The following is a 19,109-nucleotide window of genomic DNA, read 5'->3' on the forward strand; positions in this document are numbered from 1 at the left end:
TTGCGAACCACCCTGAGACCTTTTGATGCAAATCTAATCCATCAATTAATCTGTGGAACTCTCTGCCACAGGAGGCAGGGATGGCAGCCAACTTGAATGGCTTTCTAAGAGGACTGGACAAATTCATGGGGGACAGGAAGGCAGCCAATGGGCACTAGCTAGGAAGGCTCTGCAATGCTTCTGAATACGGGTTATTAGAAGCCACAGGGGGGGAAGAGAGCTCTTGTGCTCAGATCCTGCATGCATCTATAGGCATCTCTGGGTGGCCACTGTGAGAACAGGATACTGGACTCGATGGGCCACTGGCCTGATCCATTGGGGTCCTGCTAAGTTCTTATGTGCTTACATTCTCCATAGTAGAATTCTCACCTTTGTGTGGCTTTCTTGACGGGAATTCAGAGCTGTGTGTGGGGGGTCTTCTCAAACCATTTTATTTTGTCAAGCAATTTCTCCTCCAGCAATTTATTTTGTTATTTTGTCGGCCGATCTATATCTATATATTTTTTCCTAAGCAATTTCTGCTCGTCCGTTCCCTTGCCAAACTCAGGCAGCACGTAAAAGCTTTCAGAAGTGGCGACTCCGAGGAAATTGCACCCATTCTGATCCAAGAAATTCAGCAATCGTTTTTTGACTTTCTTTTCTTCCTTCCTTCCTTCCTTCCTTCCTGTAACACCCCTCCTCCCCTAGGTTCTGCTCTATCGGATGCTCATTGGGGAAATTAAAGTGGGGGGGGGAAGGGGGGAAGTAATTTAGAGGCAACTGTCAGCTTCATCATCTTAAAAGAAGCAAGAGATTGTCATATTGACAGAACAGAGAGCATCTCCCTCCTCTGTTCCTCTCCCCATTTGGTTCAATCAAATTTTGTGGCGTCATATCCAAAGATCTGCCTGCAATTCTAACCTTCGCTTGCCTGGAATATATTCAAAGGCTGTTGCGGGTGGCCCAGTCTACCCTTCACTCTCTTCCCTTTGACAGCCTGTGGTTATGACCACTTGGCTATCTCGAGAGCTCCATAATGGATGATCGGGCTCTCAGAACTGATGGGTGTTTTGCTCGGAGGAGTAATTGATGTCATCTGTGCCTCTTGCGGGGCGCGGTTCTTCCCCCCTACACACACACGCACACACTGCAAACCACAACCTTCAAGTTAAATATGTACCGTGAGCTGAAGAGCTGGGTGCTATTTCCATATTCCTTGAAAAAAGTGTGATTGGTTTTGAATCACCGGTCAGGCCGCGCTGCCATTTATCGTCAAAGGCTTAGCCTGCAGTGAGGTCCCCTTATTAGATGAATTAAATGTTACGTACATTGTCTTCTGATCTTTATGGGCTCCAATACTCCTGTCTGGATGCTGTGATTTCAGGTAGAGGATTCACTTTCCAGAGAATTTCTATTTCCCCCCACTCAAAAAATAAAAAAGCAAGATTCTAGTCCTTGTTGCTAGGAAACTAGCCTGAAAGTGTGTGAGCAAGGCATGGTGAATTCACCAAAGCCACAAGAGTGTGGAGACTGTGCAGGATTCCCACTGGTTGGGAGTGAGGTTGCGAAGTTCCTGACCCAGGAACAGCCAAATCAGTTATGGAAAATAAGGGAAGCTAATTTGTGCATAGGGATGCGGGTGGCGCTGTGGGTTAAACCATAGAGCCTAGGGCTTGCCAATCAGAAGGTCGGCAGTTCGAATCCCCATGACGGGGTGAGCTCCCGTTGCTCGGTCCCTGCTCCTGCCAACCTAGCAGTTCAAAAGCACATCAAAGTGCAAGTAGATAAATAGGGACCGCTCCGGCGGGAAGGTAGACGGCGTTTCCGTGTGCTGCTCTGGTTCGCCAGAAGCTGCTTAGTCATGCTGGCCACATGACCCGGAAGGTGTACTTCGGCTCCCTCGGCTAGTAAAGCGAGATGAACGCCACAACCCCAGAGTCGGTCATGACTGGACCTAATGGTCAGGGGTCCCTTTACCTTTACCTAATTTGTGCATATCTTACACAGATCAGAGGTTCTCCTGTGGGAGAATATTCATCTTACGTTGTTTTCAAAATATCTGTTCACCTCTATGCCGACTTCCAGAAGTTTGAGGTTTTTCCCATATACTCTGTGAGTGATGTTCCAAGTTCTAAAAGTGACCACTGGACGAGCATAGTGGTAATCATAGAAAAGGTACTCTGTGTTTGCTATATCCTCTATATACTGAGAGATGATGGAATTATTGCTTCTACTAGTTGCAAAAAAAATTATCTTACGCTGGGTCTGGGTAAGCATATCTCTAGGCTTAGGAAAATTTGAGGAGACCAATTTTAGGCGATTTAGAACCAAACTCCATTTTGGAGTTGGTGTTAAATTAATCGCATATTGGTCAAGAAGCGGTTGCTTAAGTGTATATTCTTGTCCTCTGTTAAGTATATGTTGCCATGGATCCTGGATAGCATCTTGCAACTCTGTCCGATTTATAGATGGAGTTGGTTCTAAATCATTCAAGGCTACAGATATCACCCAATTTCATTCATTCATTCATCTTACATTGATATACCAGTTTTCCACCAATGAGTTCCACATGGTTCTTTCCCCCCCCCCATTTTAAACTCACAACAACCTTGTGAGGTAGGGTAGCTCGAGAGCTAGTAATGACTTGCCCCAAACCACCCAATGAGCTCCATGCCTGAGTGGGGTTTTGAACTCAGTTCCCCTCGGATCCCAAGATCTGACACTAACGTAGGGACAAGGAAGCTGTGCCTTATCTCATTCAGCTGGAGGGACAAGGAAGCTGTGCCTTGGCCTTATCTCATTCAGCTGGGGGGAGTCCAGAGGGAGATAAAGAAAACATGGGAAGAAGCTCCAATGGATGGGGGGGATGGTAAGAGAATGGGGAAAGTCATCTGTGAGTTCAAACCACTAGCAAGAGCGATCTCTCTTCCCCACTCGGAGCCTGCTGGCCCCTTTGGCCCTCCCAATAAAATATTTGAGGGGGTTAGGCCTCCCCAAAGTTGATGGGCATTGCCATTCAAATAGTGTGTGTGCACCATGTCATGTGATCGATTAATAGGGGTGGAGCTTACCTCCCCCCCCAATATTTTATTCAAGTTGGCACCCTTGGAAGGAGGTGTCAGAAAGAGAGAAAGGGGTGCCAAAAGGGGGAAAGCAGTGTCAAAGAGAGAGAGAGAGAGAGAGAGAGAGAGAGAGAGAGAAATGGGGTGTCAGAGCCACAGAGAAGAAGAAGAAGAAGAAGAAGAAGAAGAAGAAGAAGAAGAAGAAGAAGAAGAAGAGGAGGAGGAGGAGGAGGAGTTTGGATTTGATATCCCGCTTTATCAGTACCCGAAGGAGTACTAACTTTCTCCTTTCCCTTCCTCCACCACAACAAACACTCTGTGAGGTGAGTGAGGCTGAGAGACTTCAGAGAAGTGTGAGTAGCCCAAAGTCACCAGCAGCTGCATGTGGAGGAGCGGGGAAACGAACCCGGTTCACCAAATTACAAGCCTACCACTCTTAACCATTACACCACACAGGGTGTCAGAAAGAGAAAGAAAATGGGATGTCAAAAAGAGAAAGGAAAAAAGGTACAGTGGTACCTCGGGTTACATACGCTTCAGGTTACAGACGCTTCAGGTTACAGACTCCGCTAACCCAGAAATAGTACCTCGGGTTAAGAACTTTGCTTCAGGATGAGAACAGAAATCATGCTCCGGCGGCGCGGCAGCAGCGGGAAGCCCCATTAGCTAAAGTGGTGCTTCAGGTTAAGAACAGTTTCAGGTTAAGAACAGATCTCCGGAACGAATTAAGTTCTTAACCCGAGGTACCACTGTATTGTCAGATAGAGAAGATAAGGGGTGCCAGAAAGAGAAAGGGGGTGTCAATGAGAGAGAGAGAGAGAGAGAGAGAGAGAGAGAGAGAGAGAGAGAGAGAAAATGAGAAAGGTGTGCCAGAAACTAAAAGAAATTGAAGGGGCTGCCCGACCCCCTTTGGCCTTTGTCTCACCCCACCACTGGCTCTGGTCCTCAACAAGAAAAACATTTTACACTGTGTAGAGCAGGCTGACTGCAAGATTCTCAGCCCAGGTGTAGAATTTCCATATTTTTTTCTGAGCCTTGAGACATACAGACCTGCCTTTGCAAGAAGTCTGAGCCCATAAACTTTTCCAAGGGCTCTTCTTCCCAGGCTTGATGCAAATATTTCTCCCACAGACCTGGCCAAAAGCTGTAGCTTGACATGCCTGCAAAGACTCCCTTGCCAATATCATTGTGATGAAGTACACACCATCCTTTTTGGTTTGGATGCCTCTCATGGTGGTGGAGACACAAGATTTCCTTGGTGTACATGTTTCGATTAAGAAAAAAAAAAGTCAAGCGGCACAATTGCAAACATGAATATCAATTGTCCAGAAGCAATTACTTTCTGTCCTGAGACGATCCTTTGACATCCAGATAATCGTGGGACACACTGATTGATTTTGACAGTGGAGAGAATAAAAAAATGATGGTTTTGAGAAATCCGGCCGAGTGATCCTTTTAATGCTAACGTTAACTAATTCGTACTTCCTGAAACAATTCGCAAACGCAGCTATCCGTCAAAATTTGCATTTCTTCAGATTTTGCAATGCGTTTATCCATCCAAAAACTGCACCCACACCCCAAATAGTTTATATCGGGGGAAAGTGTGCCATAATTTTTTAAAAATATATTTGTGAAAACTCTTTATTAACCGCCAGTCCAGGAGTTGGCACCGCCCATCAGCTGCCCCCTCCTCTTCAGTCTCTGTGTTGCGCCTTGTGTAACTCAGGAGGGAGGAGGCTAAGGACAAAGCTAGAATTAGTCGGCCCTGCCTGCTCTGGCACCACCTACTGTTGGCCTCCCTGCCTTCCACCTTACCAGACCCAATGAACCACAAACAGCTGCTACTGCCTACAGATACCTTTTTATCAGGAGGGCCCTTCTGTATGATACAGAAATCATGTCTTTGCATGTCGAGACCCCGCAACCACCCCCTCGTAAAGAATAAGACACCAGGACACAGATACTATGTTAATAATAATAATAATAATAATAATAATAATAATAATAATAAATTTTATTTATATCCCGCCCTCCCCAGCCGAAGCCGGGCTCAGGGCGGCTAACAACAATAAAACAGTACAAAAGTACAGCACAAACAACACTCTAAAATCATTCATTATAAAATTAATTAATTCAAGCCACTGGCAACCATTGGGCCAGAGCTCCGCGAAGATTGCCGAGGGAGGGAGTCAGGCTGTGCCCTGGCCAAAGGCCTGGTGGAACAGCTCTGTCTTGCAGGCCCTGCAGAAAGATGTCAAGTCCCGCAGGGCCCTGGTCTCTTGTGACAGAGTGTTCCACCAGATCGGAGCCAGGGCCGAAAAAGCCCTGGCTCTAGTTGAGGCCAGCCTAACTTCTCTGTGGCCTGGGACCTTCAAGATGTTTTTATTTGAAGACCGTAAGTTTCTCTGTGGGGCATACCAGGAAAGGCGGTCCCGTAGGTACGAGGGTCCTAGGCCGTATAGGGCTTTAAAGGTTAATATGTTTCTCTCATATATATGTTAATGTTATTGGGCAAATTTTGGCCACAACTTTATTGATTACAGACTGTGAGCGGTATTGGCTTAGGCACTGAATGGACCTGACTATATCTGACTCCTGCCCACTGCACAGGAAGTCTGGTAAGGGTAAATCACCAGAAAGGGGAGCCCCGTCGATGTAGACCAACTCGAGCTCCCCCAGATTGGGGTCGTGCAGTGGCCCTAGCTCTGCCCTGGGCTTCGGACAAGATCCACACCCCCAGATTCCTTTAACGGAATACCCTTAAGCTTGGAGGGGCAGGTGATGGCCACACCTCCCCTCCCCCATCATAAGGTCAAACAATGCCTAACCGCAAAACCTTACAAAGTTGTGACGTTTGCTACGAGGTAGGTGAAAACCAAATGGCCCCATGCCAATTTTGCCAAGTGAAAAAATTCCTACCAGGCCCCTCAACGGCGACCAACCAAGGTTGATAGCAAGGCCAATGAAAAAGTAAACCTGAAAATTAGGGAGGGAGGGCAGGAATTTAAAGCAGCGAGCCAAGAGAACGCCACTGTTTAAATTGTTCCTGGCCACGCCCCCCAGCCACCGGATTGGCTGGCTGGCGATGACGTGACCGGGATCCCCCGGGCAACACAGAACTTCGTCCCCCACCCCCGGAGGAGAGGGCGTGGCCATGCAGTCCACTGCAACTCCTCCCCACAGGTAAGTGGAGTGGACTTAGTGTGGCAGCACCTACTCTTTGGCATACCCTCCAACATTTCTCTGATGAAAATAGGGACGTCCCATTCCATAATGATAATTTTGATAATTTTACTATTTATACACAGGCAGCTCAGGGGTCGCATAACTCCATACCCTCCAACATTTCTCCAGTAAAAATAGGGGCATCCTAAGGAAAGGGGGGACATTCCAGGATCAAATCAGAAACTGGGACAGCTTCTCTAATTCAGGGACAACCCTGGAAAATAGGGACACTCTTCTTGCACATCAGACAGGCACTTTCTCTAGTGTGTTTTTGGTGTGTGTGTAGGATCTCCAGCCTTTTAAGTAGAGATCTTTATCACACTCCTGTCTCCGTAATCAGATTTGAAATTGTTTTCACGTATGGAATTGGTTTGGATCGTTTGTGTGTGTTCTAACTGGGATTTTAGTGCTGCCGATGCTTTGACTGTGAAATTGCTCCGAGATATTTTATGGGAAGTGATTCACCAATGCTTGTCAGATAAAACACAAGGCTACTATTTTCAGCAGAAGCTTCGTATGTTTTGTAATATTTCGGGCATGCGTTTAAAGCACATTTCCCCTCTCCTAAAAAAGAAAGGGGGAAGGAATACTGGGAACTGTAGTTTTTAAGGGTGCTGGGAATTGTAGATCTGTGAGGGTTAAGCTACACTACGCAAGATTCTTGGGCGTGGGAAATGTATGCTTTAAAAGTCTAGTATGTCCATTGTTAAGTTGTGGGCGAACATATCAGACGACACAGCGATTCTTCAAACAGCTCTTGTTTATTCAGAGGCCAGAATAGAACTGAACTGAAGAGCTCAGTCAGCCTGCTTGTATAGAGCTCCAGAACAACGTAACTGTTGCAACTTTCTAAAACTATCCAATCACTGAACATCACTTTCGATCCTTCATTTGCATAACTATCTACAGTATCCCCCTGCTGGCCCAGGGTGAGAACTTCAATACATAACATCCATAGCCTTAGACCTGCACCTAGCAAGTTCCTAATAAATTCAAGTTCGTGTTTCAGCCCCTGTGTTGGGCTCACCCGATATCAAGTTTTCAGCTCCTTTGGGGCTGCTTGCTCTGCACAGGCCTCAATGTCAGACCGATGTCTTTGCCTGAGCAAAAGCAAGAGGGGTTTATTTCAGACTTGGCCAGGAGGAGTAGAAGTGGGGCATTTGGTAGGGGGCAGAAGGCTTTCTTTTCTTTGCAAGAACGCAGCACTGGGCGAGAGGCACCATCTGTGAAGTGGTGTGAGAGGCTTTGTATCGAATGGGGGGAACTGTCAGATGAAAATCCAGTTTTGAAGGATGCCTGCTCTCCAGAATTTGGCAGGGAAGGGGGGTGGAATAAGCAGGCATGCTTTGCGTTCAGTGGAAATGGGGAGTTTCAAGAGACCGCGAGGCTCTCTGCCAGAGAATTTTCAAAACAGACATCTGGCCAAGAAAGCATCATGGAACATTTGCCCCTTTAGTTTGCTGAAATGTTAGCTCATCTGTGCCTGGCCACAGATGCGTTAATGTGCTTTTGATTTTCTTCCTCCTTTTTCTTCTCTGAGGTTCCTCGGGGAGGAAGGGTGGGGAGAAGATTTAATAAGTTAAATAAATAAAAAATACTGTGGCCCCCTAAAGATTCCTCGTTCGACTGCCTGCGTCAACAAAGCCAAGAACGAGAGTATTGACACATTTGTCATTTGGAATACTTGTGTGTACAGTTCTGGTTTCTGGTCACCTTTGCTCCGAAAGGATATTGTAAAGTGGGAAATGGTTCGGCAAAGGGTGACCCAAATGATCGAGGGGATGAAGGAAGGTTCTGAGTTTGGGACTTTTTAAGTTTAGGGGGAAAGGCTCTGTCTTACAGGCCCTGCGGAAGGAAGTTAAATCCTGCAGGGCCCTGGTCTCATGGGACAGAGCATCCCACCAGGTCGGAGGCATCACTGAGAAGGCCCTGGCCCTGGTGGAGGATAATCTGACTTCCTTAGGGCCAGGGACCTCTAATGATTATTCATGGGCCTTAAGGTCCTCTGCGGGGCAGACCAGGAGAGGCGGTCCCATAAATACAAGGGCCCTAAGCCACAAAGGGCTTTAAAGGTCAAAACCAGCAAGGGGGAACATGATGAGACTTAGGAGAGGGAAGCTGATAGGGCCAGTTGTAGGTAAGAAGGCAGGCTGGCTGATGCCTGTCTGAGGTCAGTGGGGCAGTGCTCCAGCTGCCCTAACAGACCAACCTCTGCTGTCCAGATGCAAACTCAAGCCCCCTGGGTCTGCCAGACAGCCAGGGGTCAGCTGCCTGGCGCTGCCATGCCAGAAACCTGATTCCCTTCCCGCTGGGGGAAGGGAATGCATCAGGTTGCATTTTATTGTGAAGTAAGGGGGAAAGCGACAGGTGTGTGTTCCAGCTGTCAGTCTGGCGAGATGGGGAGTTTATTGGTTTTAACTCATGATGATGCAGAGACGTTGATCCTAGCCTTCACCTGCATCTGGTTAGAATGGGTTGGGGACGGTGTCCAGCCCGAGGGCCACATTCCACTCTGGGGAAGCTTCCGGATGCCGGGGGCTGGTGGTGGGCTGGGACAGAAGCCGAAGTGAACCAAGCAGCAAAGGTAAAAAGATCATGTGTTTATTTACAGTATTGCATTGATATCCTACCTTTCTCTCCCAGGAGCTCAAGGTGTCATGCATGGTTCTCCCCCCTCCTCCTTATTTAATCCCCACTATAACCCTGGTGCTGTGGGTTAAACCACAGAGCCTAGGACTTGCTGATCAGAAGGTCGGCGGTTTGAATCCCCACGACAGGGTGAGCTCCCGTTGCTCGGGCCCTGCTCCTGCCAACCTAGCAGTTCGAAAGCACGTCAAAGTGCAAGTAGACAAATAGGTACCACTCTGGCAGGAAGGGAAACGGCGTTTCCATGAGCTGCTCTGGTTCGCCAGAAGCGGCTTAGTCATGCTGGCCACATGACCGGGAAGCTGTACGCCAACTCCCTTGGCCAATAAAGCGAGATGAGCGCCGCAACCCCAGAGTCGGTCACGACTGGACCTAATGGTCAGGTGTCCCTTTAACTTTTTATAACCCTGCCAGGTAGGTTAGGCTAAGAGGAAAGTGACTGGCTCAAAAAACCCAGGGAGGTCCCTGGCTTCCTTAGCTTGGGGGTCACCTAACTCCATACCCTCCAACATTTCTCTGCTGAAAAGAGGGATTTCCTTAGAAAAAGCAGGACATTCTGGGATCAGATCAGAAACTGGGATGGCTTCTGTAAATCTGGGACTGTCCCTGGTAAATAGGGAAACTTAGAGCAGGGATCAGCAAACTTTTTCAGCAGGGGGCCAGTCCATTGTCCCTCAGGCCTTGTGGGGGGGCCGGACTATATTTTGAAGAAAAAAATGAACAAATTCCTATGCCCCACAAATAACCCAGAGATGCATTTTAAATAAAAGGACACATTCTACTCATGTAAAAACACGCTGATTCCCAGACCGTCCGTGGGCCAAATTGAGAAGGCGATTGGGCCGGATCTGGCCCCCGGACCTTAGTTTGCCTACCCATGACTTAGAGGTTCTGCACTCATCCAGCCTGCCATTGTCCCTGGCAGTGACTGGACATGCTCCCAGTCCCTGTGTTAAACACTCTGGGCCATATATTCTAATTGCTGCCAGCATTCCTTGCAAACCATCAAAGAAGCCGAAACTGAAACATACCTGGCTTGTCTTTGTTTATCTGGGTAAAAAATAAGGGGTGGAGGGAAACTGCCCCCTTTTGCTGCCTACTCCTTCCCTCCTTCATATAGATTCTTGTAAATGTTTTGCAGTGAGGCCTGGGGGCTTTTGGTTTCCCCTGTGCAGTCGGAACAATGTCTCTCTGCGAATGGATTATTGAGCTGCTTGTACCGTGGCAGAATAAATAAGACAATCGGGAGAAAGGACTTTTTCCAATTAACCTTTCCTGGAGCTTGTCAGAGCCTGGCATTGAGGCCTGAAGCGGGGACAGAAAACCACTCCACAGCTTCTCCTTCGTGTCTTGGATCTGCTGCTGGCCTGACCTCTGGATGCAACTCCCTGGCCTAGGTGGACCATCGTCAACCTTCTCCAACCTGGTGCCCTCTGGATCAGGGGGGGGTCCCCAAACATTTTTGAAGCTGTGCACCCTTGGGTTCATAAACTCATCCCCAGTGCCCCCTACCCTATAAAAAAATCACAGCCCCCCACTCAGTAACACAATAAAATTCAAAACAGCAACAATTTGAATGCGCATTTATTCAAAATCCAATTGAAATGATTTCGTTTGATTAATTCAACAAAACTGATGGATTTGATCTAAGGATGCCAGCTTTTCAAGGTCTGTTTGGCACCTCCAGCACCCCACCTGCTGCCACCCCCTTGCTTCTTGGCACCCCCTGAGATAATCATACCATCACCATCTCAGGAGACAGTGCCCCCCACTTCGTCACCCACTGCTCCTGATGTCTGAAACTACAACTCTTGGTCTGGAGATCAAGCCTTATGAGGAACGGTCGTTAGTGCTGTGTTAGTTTAGCCAGAAGAAGAGAAGGCTGAGATGGCCATCTTCAAATACAGTGGTACCTTGGGTTACATACGCTTCAGGTTGCAGACTCCGCTAACCCAGAAATAGTACCTCGGGTTAAGAACTTTGCTTCAGGATGAGAACAGAAATCGTACTCCGGCAGTGCGGCAGCAGCAGGAGGCCCCATTAGCTAAAGTGGTGCTTCAGGTTAAGAACAGTTTCAGGTTAAGAACGGACCTCCGGAACGAATTAAGTACTTAACCCGAGGTACCACTGTATCTGAAGGGCTGTCCCATGGAAGATGGAGCAAGCTTGCTTTCTGCTGCTCTGGACGGCTGGGCCTGAACCAATGGATTGAAATGATGAGAGAGAAGATTCTCTTAGGGAGAAATTCATGAAGGTAGGAGCTGTTTGACAATGGAACCGCCTACAGTCGTACCTGGGAAGTCGAATGGAATCCATTCTGGAAGTCCGTTCGACTTCCAAAATGTTCAGAAACTAAAGCGCGGCTTCTGATTGGCTGCCGGAAGCTCCTGCAGCCAATTGGGAGCCACGGGAGCCGCAGCGAATGTTCGGCTTCCGAAAACCGTTCAAAAACCAGAACACTCACTTCTGGGTTCTGATCGTTCAGGAGCCGATTTGTTTGGGAGCCAAGGTACGACTGTACAACAGCAGTTTGTGGACTCTCCTTTGTTGGAGGTTTTTAAATAGAGGTTGGATAGGGATTCTGGGATTCCTGCATTGCAGGAGGCTGGGCTGGATGTCCTTATGGTCTCGTCCAATTCTACAAATCTATTATTCTAACCCCTCTCACCCACAGCCAACCATTCTCCCTGCCTGCGATTCCGAGCAAATACTATTCAGAGTCAGCTACAGAAGGAGAAGAACATAGGCATTGTGGCTAGCAGTGACATGACTTGCTTCTTATTTATGTCTGGAAATATTGAATCTGGCGTCTGACAATTTATTGCTTGGTTGGCTTCAACAGCTTTCGTCCAGATGATTACCGAATCTGCATTTTTCTAAGTTCAGATAGTGCACGTATTGTTGTAGTGTAGTGCCAATACCAAAACAAAGAATTTGTTGTTTCATTGTCAGGTGGCTGTGATCATTTTTTGTATGTGTGAGTTGATTGGGTCTTGACGAATGATCGGAGTTGTCCCAGAAAATATGTCTGAAGCCCATGTGAGCTATGATTTCTGGCTTCTCACTGTGATTACTATCATTGCTACTGCCACTACTACAACTGGGCTTTGCAACGAAATGTTGCAGCATAAAGCACGATCCTTTAGATTCCATCCACTCTGTTCTGTTCCCTCTCCTACCCTGGCTTCCCATTTCCCTCCTGCCAATAGCCAACCAACATCCCATTACCAGTAAGCAATGCTCACTTCTCATTGAGCTCTTTGGGAGTTCTTCCTCCTTTGACGCTCCCCTCCTCCCCCCCCCCAAAAAAAATCCCCACTTCTGCAAACTTTGGAGTTTGCAATCCTATCCCACATACTTCTTCCTTTTGCTTGGACATACCCTTTTGGATACATAAGCAATGGCACTCTGTCTGAAGGTCAACACTAGAGGGATATAAAAGGACAGGAGAAATGAATCAGAATTAAATAGCTTCATGCCTAATCACCTATGGTGAGTAGACATTTGCCACCAAGCAACCAGAGAAGGGAGTGTGGTGGTGGTGGTGGTGTTGTATTATCAGCAGCACCATTATAAGCCCAAAATAAACCATAACAGAATAAGCTGGAGGTATTCAGCAGTACTGATCACCGAAGAATTGATGCTTTTGAATTACGGTGCTGGATGAGACTCTTGAGAGTCCCGTGGACTGCAAGAAGATCAAACCTATCCATTCTGAAGGAAATCAGCCCTGAGTGCTCACTGGAAGGACAGATCCTGAAGCTGAGGCTCCAATACTTTGGAGAGAGGGAGGGAGAGAAGACTCCCTGGAAAAGACCCTGATGTTGGGAAAGATGGAGGGCACAAGGAGAAGGGGACGAAAGAGGACAAGATGGTTGGACAGTGTTCTTGAAGCTACCAGCATGAGTTTAACCAAACTGCGGGAGGCAGTGGAAGACAGGAGGGCCTGGCGTGCTCTGGTCCAGGGGGTCACAAAGAGTCAGACACGACTAAACGACTAAACAACAACAACATTCAGTAAGATGGGTTTCACTCCCAGTTTATTCAGGCAGTGGTGGCTGATCCATTAGCGTGACTGGCAAGCTGTCCCACCAACCTCATTCTGCTCTCAGCCAGCCCTTCCCTCAACCTGCCTGTGTGCTTATTCGCAACCAGTCCAGTGAGTAAACAATGCTTGTCGGCTTCCTCATTAGTCTCAGTGTTGCCCTTGCAAGGAAGAGGATGGGGACAAAACTAGAGTGAGTTGGCTCTACCTGTCATTGGCTATGGCACCCCCTACTGTTAGGCTCCCTGCCTTCTGCCCTACCAGTCCCAGTGGGCCTCAGCCTCCCCTGTGTTTAGATAGTCATATTCTCAGTTAGATATCAGCACCCCATTCAAAGTCCTATCCCTTCCCAGATTTTGGTCTCATTCAGGGCTGGCAAACCCCTCTAGATACTTCTGGAGCCCAACACACACCAGTCCGGACAGCACGACCCAATGGTTAGAGACGATGAGGTACAGTCCATCAACATCTGCAGGGCCAGCAGGTCCCCCTCCCTGCTGTAAAATTGTGCTGACAGGCAGGCAGGCCTGGCTTCCAAATGACACAGAGAAAGTGGGTCACCAGCCAGAAAGCCCCCAGGTGACAAGAGCGTATTTAGCCCAGTTATAAATTAGGGAGCACTAGAGCAGAGGAAATTCCCGATTGATAAACTCCACCCTCCCCATAAATATTCTCCCCCGCCGCCCAATATCCCTGCCTGCAATCTAAGCAGCTCACGGGCTATTTCTCCCTCCTGCTGGCAAATTTATATGTAAGCCCTATTTAAATCCCTGGCACAATTTCATTTCAACGCCACTGCTGTAAAGAGACAACAGAAAGAATCCTTTTATTATTTTATTTTTAAGCTTTATTCACAGGGCATAAAGGGGGGGATGTAAAACAGAGCATGTCTTCAAAAGTCGCCGCAGGAAGCAGGTGGATCCAGACTGACAGTGGAAATGAATTTCATTTCGGAATTTTATTCCGGGCGTAGTGCAGTTCTGAAATGCTACAGAACTTTGCAGACGTGCATCATTTCGCGACACAGTAATTCAGTTTTGCTAGCAAAGCAGAAGTGAAACGAACCCCTTTCCAGCCCCAAGAAAGAAAGCGGGGAGCGTTCACACGGCACACCTGCACACTGCAGCCAACACACTAACATGTCACGACACACAGTTTGGAAAGCTCTGTTCTAGAATCAAGGCTTCTTAATCTTCTAGATTTGGTTATTTCCAAATGCAAGGCCCTAGTCCGTATGTTCCCAGAGAAAATGTCATTGGGAGTGGGGCCTGGTGGCATTTCAAAGCCAGAGAAAAGCAATAGAATAAGATTTCCAGTTGTCAGAGGGTGGAGCTTCAGTTCCCCCTGGGTGCACACATGGGCACATGGAAATGTGTGCGCCTACGTGTGTGCATGAAATTCTTTGTTGTTTCTCCTGCATGGCAAAAGCAGGATCGTTTTGCAAAGTACAGTGGTACCTGTATTATTTCTGAGTAGTAATTTTAGTTAGCTCTATGTTGCAAACCATCTTGAGCTTGAGGAAAGGTAGTGTGTGATAACAGTGGTACCTTGGGTTATATATGCTTCAGGTTACATACACTTCAGGTTACAGACTCCGCTAACCGAGAAATAGTACCTCAGGTTAAGAACTTTGCTTCAGGATGAGAACAGAAATCGTGCTCCGACGGCGCGGCAGCAGCGGGAGGCCCCATTAGCTAAAGCAGTACCTCGGGTTAAGAACAGTTTCAGGTTAAGAACGGACTTCCAGAATGAATTAAGTTCTTAACCCGAGTTACCACTGTACTCAAAATGTAGCACATACTATGTAAAGGAGAAGAAACCACCCAATAGGTAGATTAGGTGGCAGAATTTTTCCTGGATCAAAAGTGTGTTGTTGTTGTTGTTGTTGTTTTAAAAAAACCACAGTCTAGATACATTCAATTCCCTCAGAACATTGTCCAGGCTGCACCTGAAGAAAGCAACTAGATTTTTTCGGACTGTTCGAACAACTGTTGCAGTCAAATGGGCAAGCTTAGAATCATGAGCAGTGGAATGAAAACAAGTGAAATAGAGGGTAATTATATTAGATTCAAGTATGTCATATAAAGCAGTTGGTATAAACTGGGAATAAAAAGATCATGGGAGTAAGGGTGAGAAGTCAAAACTTTAAGGAAAATATATATTTAAACGTAAGTAAATTTGTAAGTAAATTTAAATGTAAGTAAATTTGTAAGTAAATTTGTAAGTAAAAATGTAAGTAAATTTGTAGGCGCTGTGAGTTAAACCACAGAGCCTAGGACTTGCCAATCAGAAGGTCGGCAGTTCGAATCCCCGTGACAGGGTGAGCTCCCGTTGCTCGGTCCCTGCTCCTGCCCACCTAGCAGTTTGAAAGCACGTCAAAGTGCAAGTAGATAAATAGGTACCGCTCAGGCAGGAAGGTAAACGGCGTTTCTGTGTGCTGCTCTGGTTCGCCAGAAGTGGCTTAGTCATGCTGGCCACATGACCCGGAAGCTGTACACCGGCTCCCTCGGTCAATAAAGCGAGATGAGCGCCACAACCCCAGAGTCGGTCACGACTGGACCTAATGGTCAGGGGTCCCTTTACCTTTACCTTTAAATTTGTAAAACCTGTGAAAATCAATGAAAAATATGTTTAAAAGAAAACAAAACTAGATCTTGACATATTGGGGGGGGGGTTTCAGAGTTGTCCTGCTTCCTGTTTCCCCTGATTGTAGAAAGTTCCTGCAACAGATTCTTATAGGGCCACTGTCAGTTTCTTTCAGCCTCCTGCAGATGTCTTTGTAACTGAGAAATGCTATCTGGGTTTTCCTTTCCCCTCATCCCTCCCAAACCCATTTCCTTTTGTGTCATGCCTTTCAGATTATCATCCTAAAGGCAGAGACTGCCTTATCGCTGACATTTGTAAGCTGTTCTGGCAGCCTTTGAGGTGAGGGAAACGGGTAAAGAGCAAGATTTTTAAAAAATGCTTTCACGATATCTATCGGGTAGCTAGAAGCCATCAGTCACCAAAGGCCACCCGCACTCATTAAGCGAGCATCAGGTGACAGAGAAAAGGCTAGAGAAACAAGTCGTCTCTTGACTTCTGAGGCAGAACGCAAATACCATTACCATGACAACACCTACAAATAACTTGGAAATGACAAGAGTCAGTGGTTGAGCCCCAGTTTGTTTCAGACGTGGGAATAAATCCATGGTTGAGCTTCCACTTGACTAAGAGAACAATTCATCCTCAACTTTCAATGACACACCTGCTCAACCTGTTGGTGAACTAGTGCAATGTAGTGCTAGACTTAAGGCAAGAAGACCCGAGTTCAAATCCCGGATTATCTCCCGGCCCTACCTGGAGATGCTGAGGATTGAATCTGTGACCTTTCCCGTGCATCATAAATGCTCTTTCACTGAGCTACTGCCCTTTCCCCATCATAGGAGGCTTCCGTATACTGAGCCATATAATTGGTCCATCTAGCTCAGTATTGTTTACTTTGACTGGCAGCAGCCCTCCATCTAACCCAGTATTGTTTACTCTGACTGGCAGCAGCCCTCCATCTAGCCCAGTATTGTTTACTCTGACTGGCAGCAGCCCTCCATCTAACCCAGTATTGTTTACTCTGACTGGCAGCAGCCCTCCATCTAGCCCAGTATTGTTTACTCTGACTGGCAGCAGCTCTCCAGCATTTCAGACACGGTCCTCTCTCGGCCCTACCAGGAGATGCTGTTGGGGATTGAACCCGGGACCTTCTGCACTCCAAGCAGATGCTCTACCGCTGAGCCACGGCCCTTTCCTACATTTCCCATGCCTCAGGGAAGATTGATTTTGGAACAAACTCATCGTGCCCCATAGGAAATTGGAGACTGCTGGGGGGCGTGGGCAAACTCCTGCAAATTCTAGGTTGACAAATGGGCCAGATGGCAGACTGGCCTCTTCCCTCTTCCCAGAGTCACTTGGGGCTAGAGATCTGGAGCGATACACTCGTTAACCCTTTAAACTTCCGAGACATATTGCCAGAGGAACGACAGAGCGTTATGCGCAAGAGCACATGGGCGGGTGGGAGAGATTTGGTCGCTTGATCTGTTTGCGTGGAAGATTAAAAAGGGAGATTTGCGCAGTCGGTTGCTAATCTCGGGAGCCCGTGTGCAGCCAGCGTGTCGGGCACAAGGCCCAAGCTGACCCTGGGAATCTCTCCGAGGGCATCTGCATGTTCTACATTGCAGAGGACTGTCCTCTATTTTGAAGGGCAGACAGCCCTGGCCTGACCCGGTCCCATCATTTTTGCATGTAATCTTGACATGCGTTTTTAGTAGTCTGATAAAGCTACTGGTTTCGTTTTGTATTTCATTTAATATATTTTTTAGAAAGAAATAAAATTATGTAACTTTTTTTTAATGTTGCTGGCATGTTCAATGAATATTTTCAGCTGTCTTTTGTAAACTGCTTGGAGCGTCGGTTCCTAATTTTTTGGGGTCCCTAAACTCATCCCCAGTGCCCTGGCCCCACCCTATAAAAAGCATCATTACAAACAGTGGTTTGCATGATCAATTAAGGAAGATAATAACACAATAAAGCTCAAAACAGTAACCATCAATTGCACATTTATTCAAAATTCCAGTTAAAACTAGTTTAATTATGGGCAACGAACTATTTATACGGGGGTTATGTTCTGAGTGCATTTAAGTGAAATCATGTAAATTTGAAACACAATTGAAAAATCCTGCAAACACCCTGTTCCACCCCTTTTCGTGATTTTTTTTGTCACTTCCAGGTTGGGTGCATTGCACACATGAGTAGACCCTCCAAGTGTCCCTATTTTCCAGGAACAATCTTGGATTTACAGAAGCCATCCCAGGTTCTGATTTGATCCTGAAATGTCCCACTTTTCCTTAAAAAGGTAAAGGTAAAGGACCCCTGACAGTTAAGTCCAGTCGCGAACGACTCTGGGGTTGCGGCACTCATCTCACTTTACTGGCTGAGGGAGCCAACGTTTGTCCATAGACAGTTTTTCCGGGTCATGTGGCCAGCATCATCATCATCATCATCATTAATTTATATCCCGCCCTCCCCAGCCGAAGCCAGGCTCAGAGCGGCTAACAACAGTAAAAATAACATAGTTTACATAAAATCACAATCAATTAATTGAAATTGAAATGAAATTGAAGCATGACTAAGCCGCTTCTGGTGAAACCAGAGCAGTGCAGGAAATGCTGTTTACCTTCCTGCCAGAGTGGTACCTATTTATCTACTTGCTCTTTGACATGCTTTCAAACTGCTAGGTTGGCAGGAGCTGGGACAGAGCAACGGGAGCTCACCCTGTCGCGGGGATTCAAACCGCTGACCTTCTGATCGGCAAGCCCAAGAGGCTCAGTGGTTTAGACCACAGCACCACCTACGTCCACTTTTCCTTAAAGGTAAAGGTACCCCTGACCATTAGGTCCAGTTGCGAACAACTCTGTGGTTGTGGCACTCATCTTGCTTTATTGGCCGAGGGAGCTGGCGTACAGCTTCCGGGTCATGTGGCCAGCATGACTAAGCCGCTTCTGGCGAACCAGAGCAGCGCACGGAAACGCCGTTTACCTTCCCGCCGGAGTGGTACCTATTTATCTACTTGCACTTTGATGTGCTTTCAAACTGCTAGGTGGGCAGGAGCAGGGACCGAGCAACAGGAGCTCACCCTGTTGTGTCCCTATTTTCACCAGAGAAATGTTGGAGGGTATGGAGTTATGCAACCCCCGATCCAAGGAGATAAGTAACTATACAACCTTTAGAAGATGTCTGAAGGCAGCCCTGCATTTAAAATTCTGCTAATGTTTCAACCTGCTTACAATGATTTTGTATATACATTATAAACATTTCCCATTCTTTAAAAAAAATAATTCTCGTCTTCTTGATTCCTGAGCTTCCCAGTTAATTTATCCATCAGCTTGATAAATGCAATATTTTGAAAGCACCTCCTAACTGAGAACTGTCCAGTTTTAATCTGGTGTATAAAGAGGAGGGATCACAAGAGGAGGAGAATGGGAGCCTCGAATAGGAATGAAACGCGGAAATTTGGAGAACCAAACTGGAGAGGGACTGAAAAGGACTGGTTGGCTTCCCTCTGAGCCTGGAGTCATCTTTCTTCCTTCTCCCCTTCCTCCTTCAGCCCCCTTCCTGACCTT

The 19,109-nt window shown here is 47.0% G+C and overlaps 1 protein-coding gene and 1 long non-coding RNA gene across 2 annotated transcripts in view; both read left to right on the forward strand.

The window, feature by feature from the left end:
* The window catches only part of SRRM4 (serine/arginine repetitive matrix 4), a 125,853-nt gene that overhangs the window by 10,849 nt on the left and 95,895 nt on the right, over positions 1 to 19,109 (forward strand). The gene's annotated exons all lie outside the window — the stretch shown is intronic.
* LOC308466045 lies at positions 6,169 to 10,483 on the forward strand. The gene is made up of 2 exons (XR_013980634.1): positions 6,169 to 6,224; positions 10,054 to 10,483. It is a non-coding gene; the product is annotated as an uncharacterized lncRNA (long non-coding RNA).

The sequence above is a fragment of the Podarcis pityusensis genome (genome assembly GCF_964106645.2).
Source record: "Podarcis pityusensis genome assembly, chromosome: 16".
NCBI lineage: Eukaryota > Metazoa > Chordata > Lepidosauria > Squamata > Lacertidae > Podarcis > Podarcis pityusensis.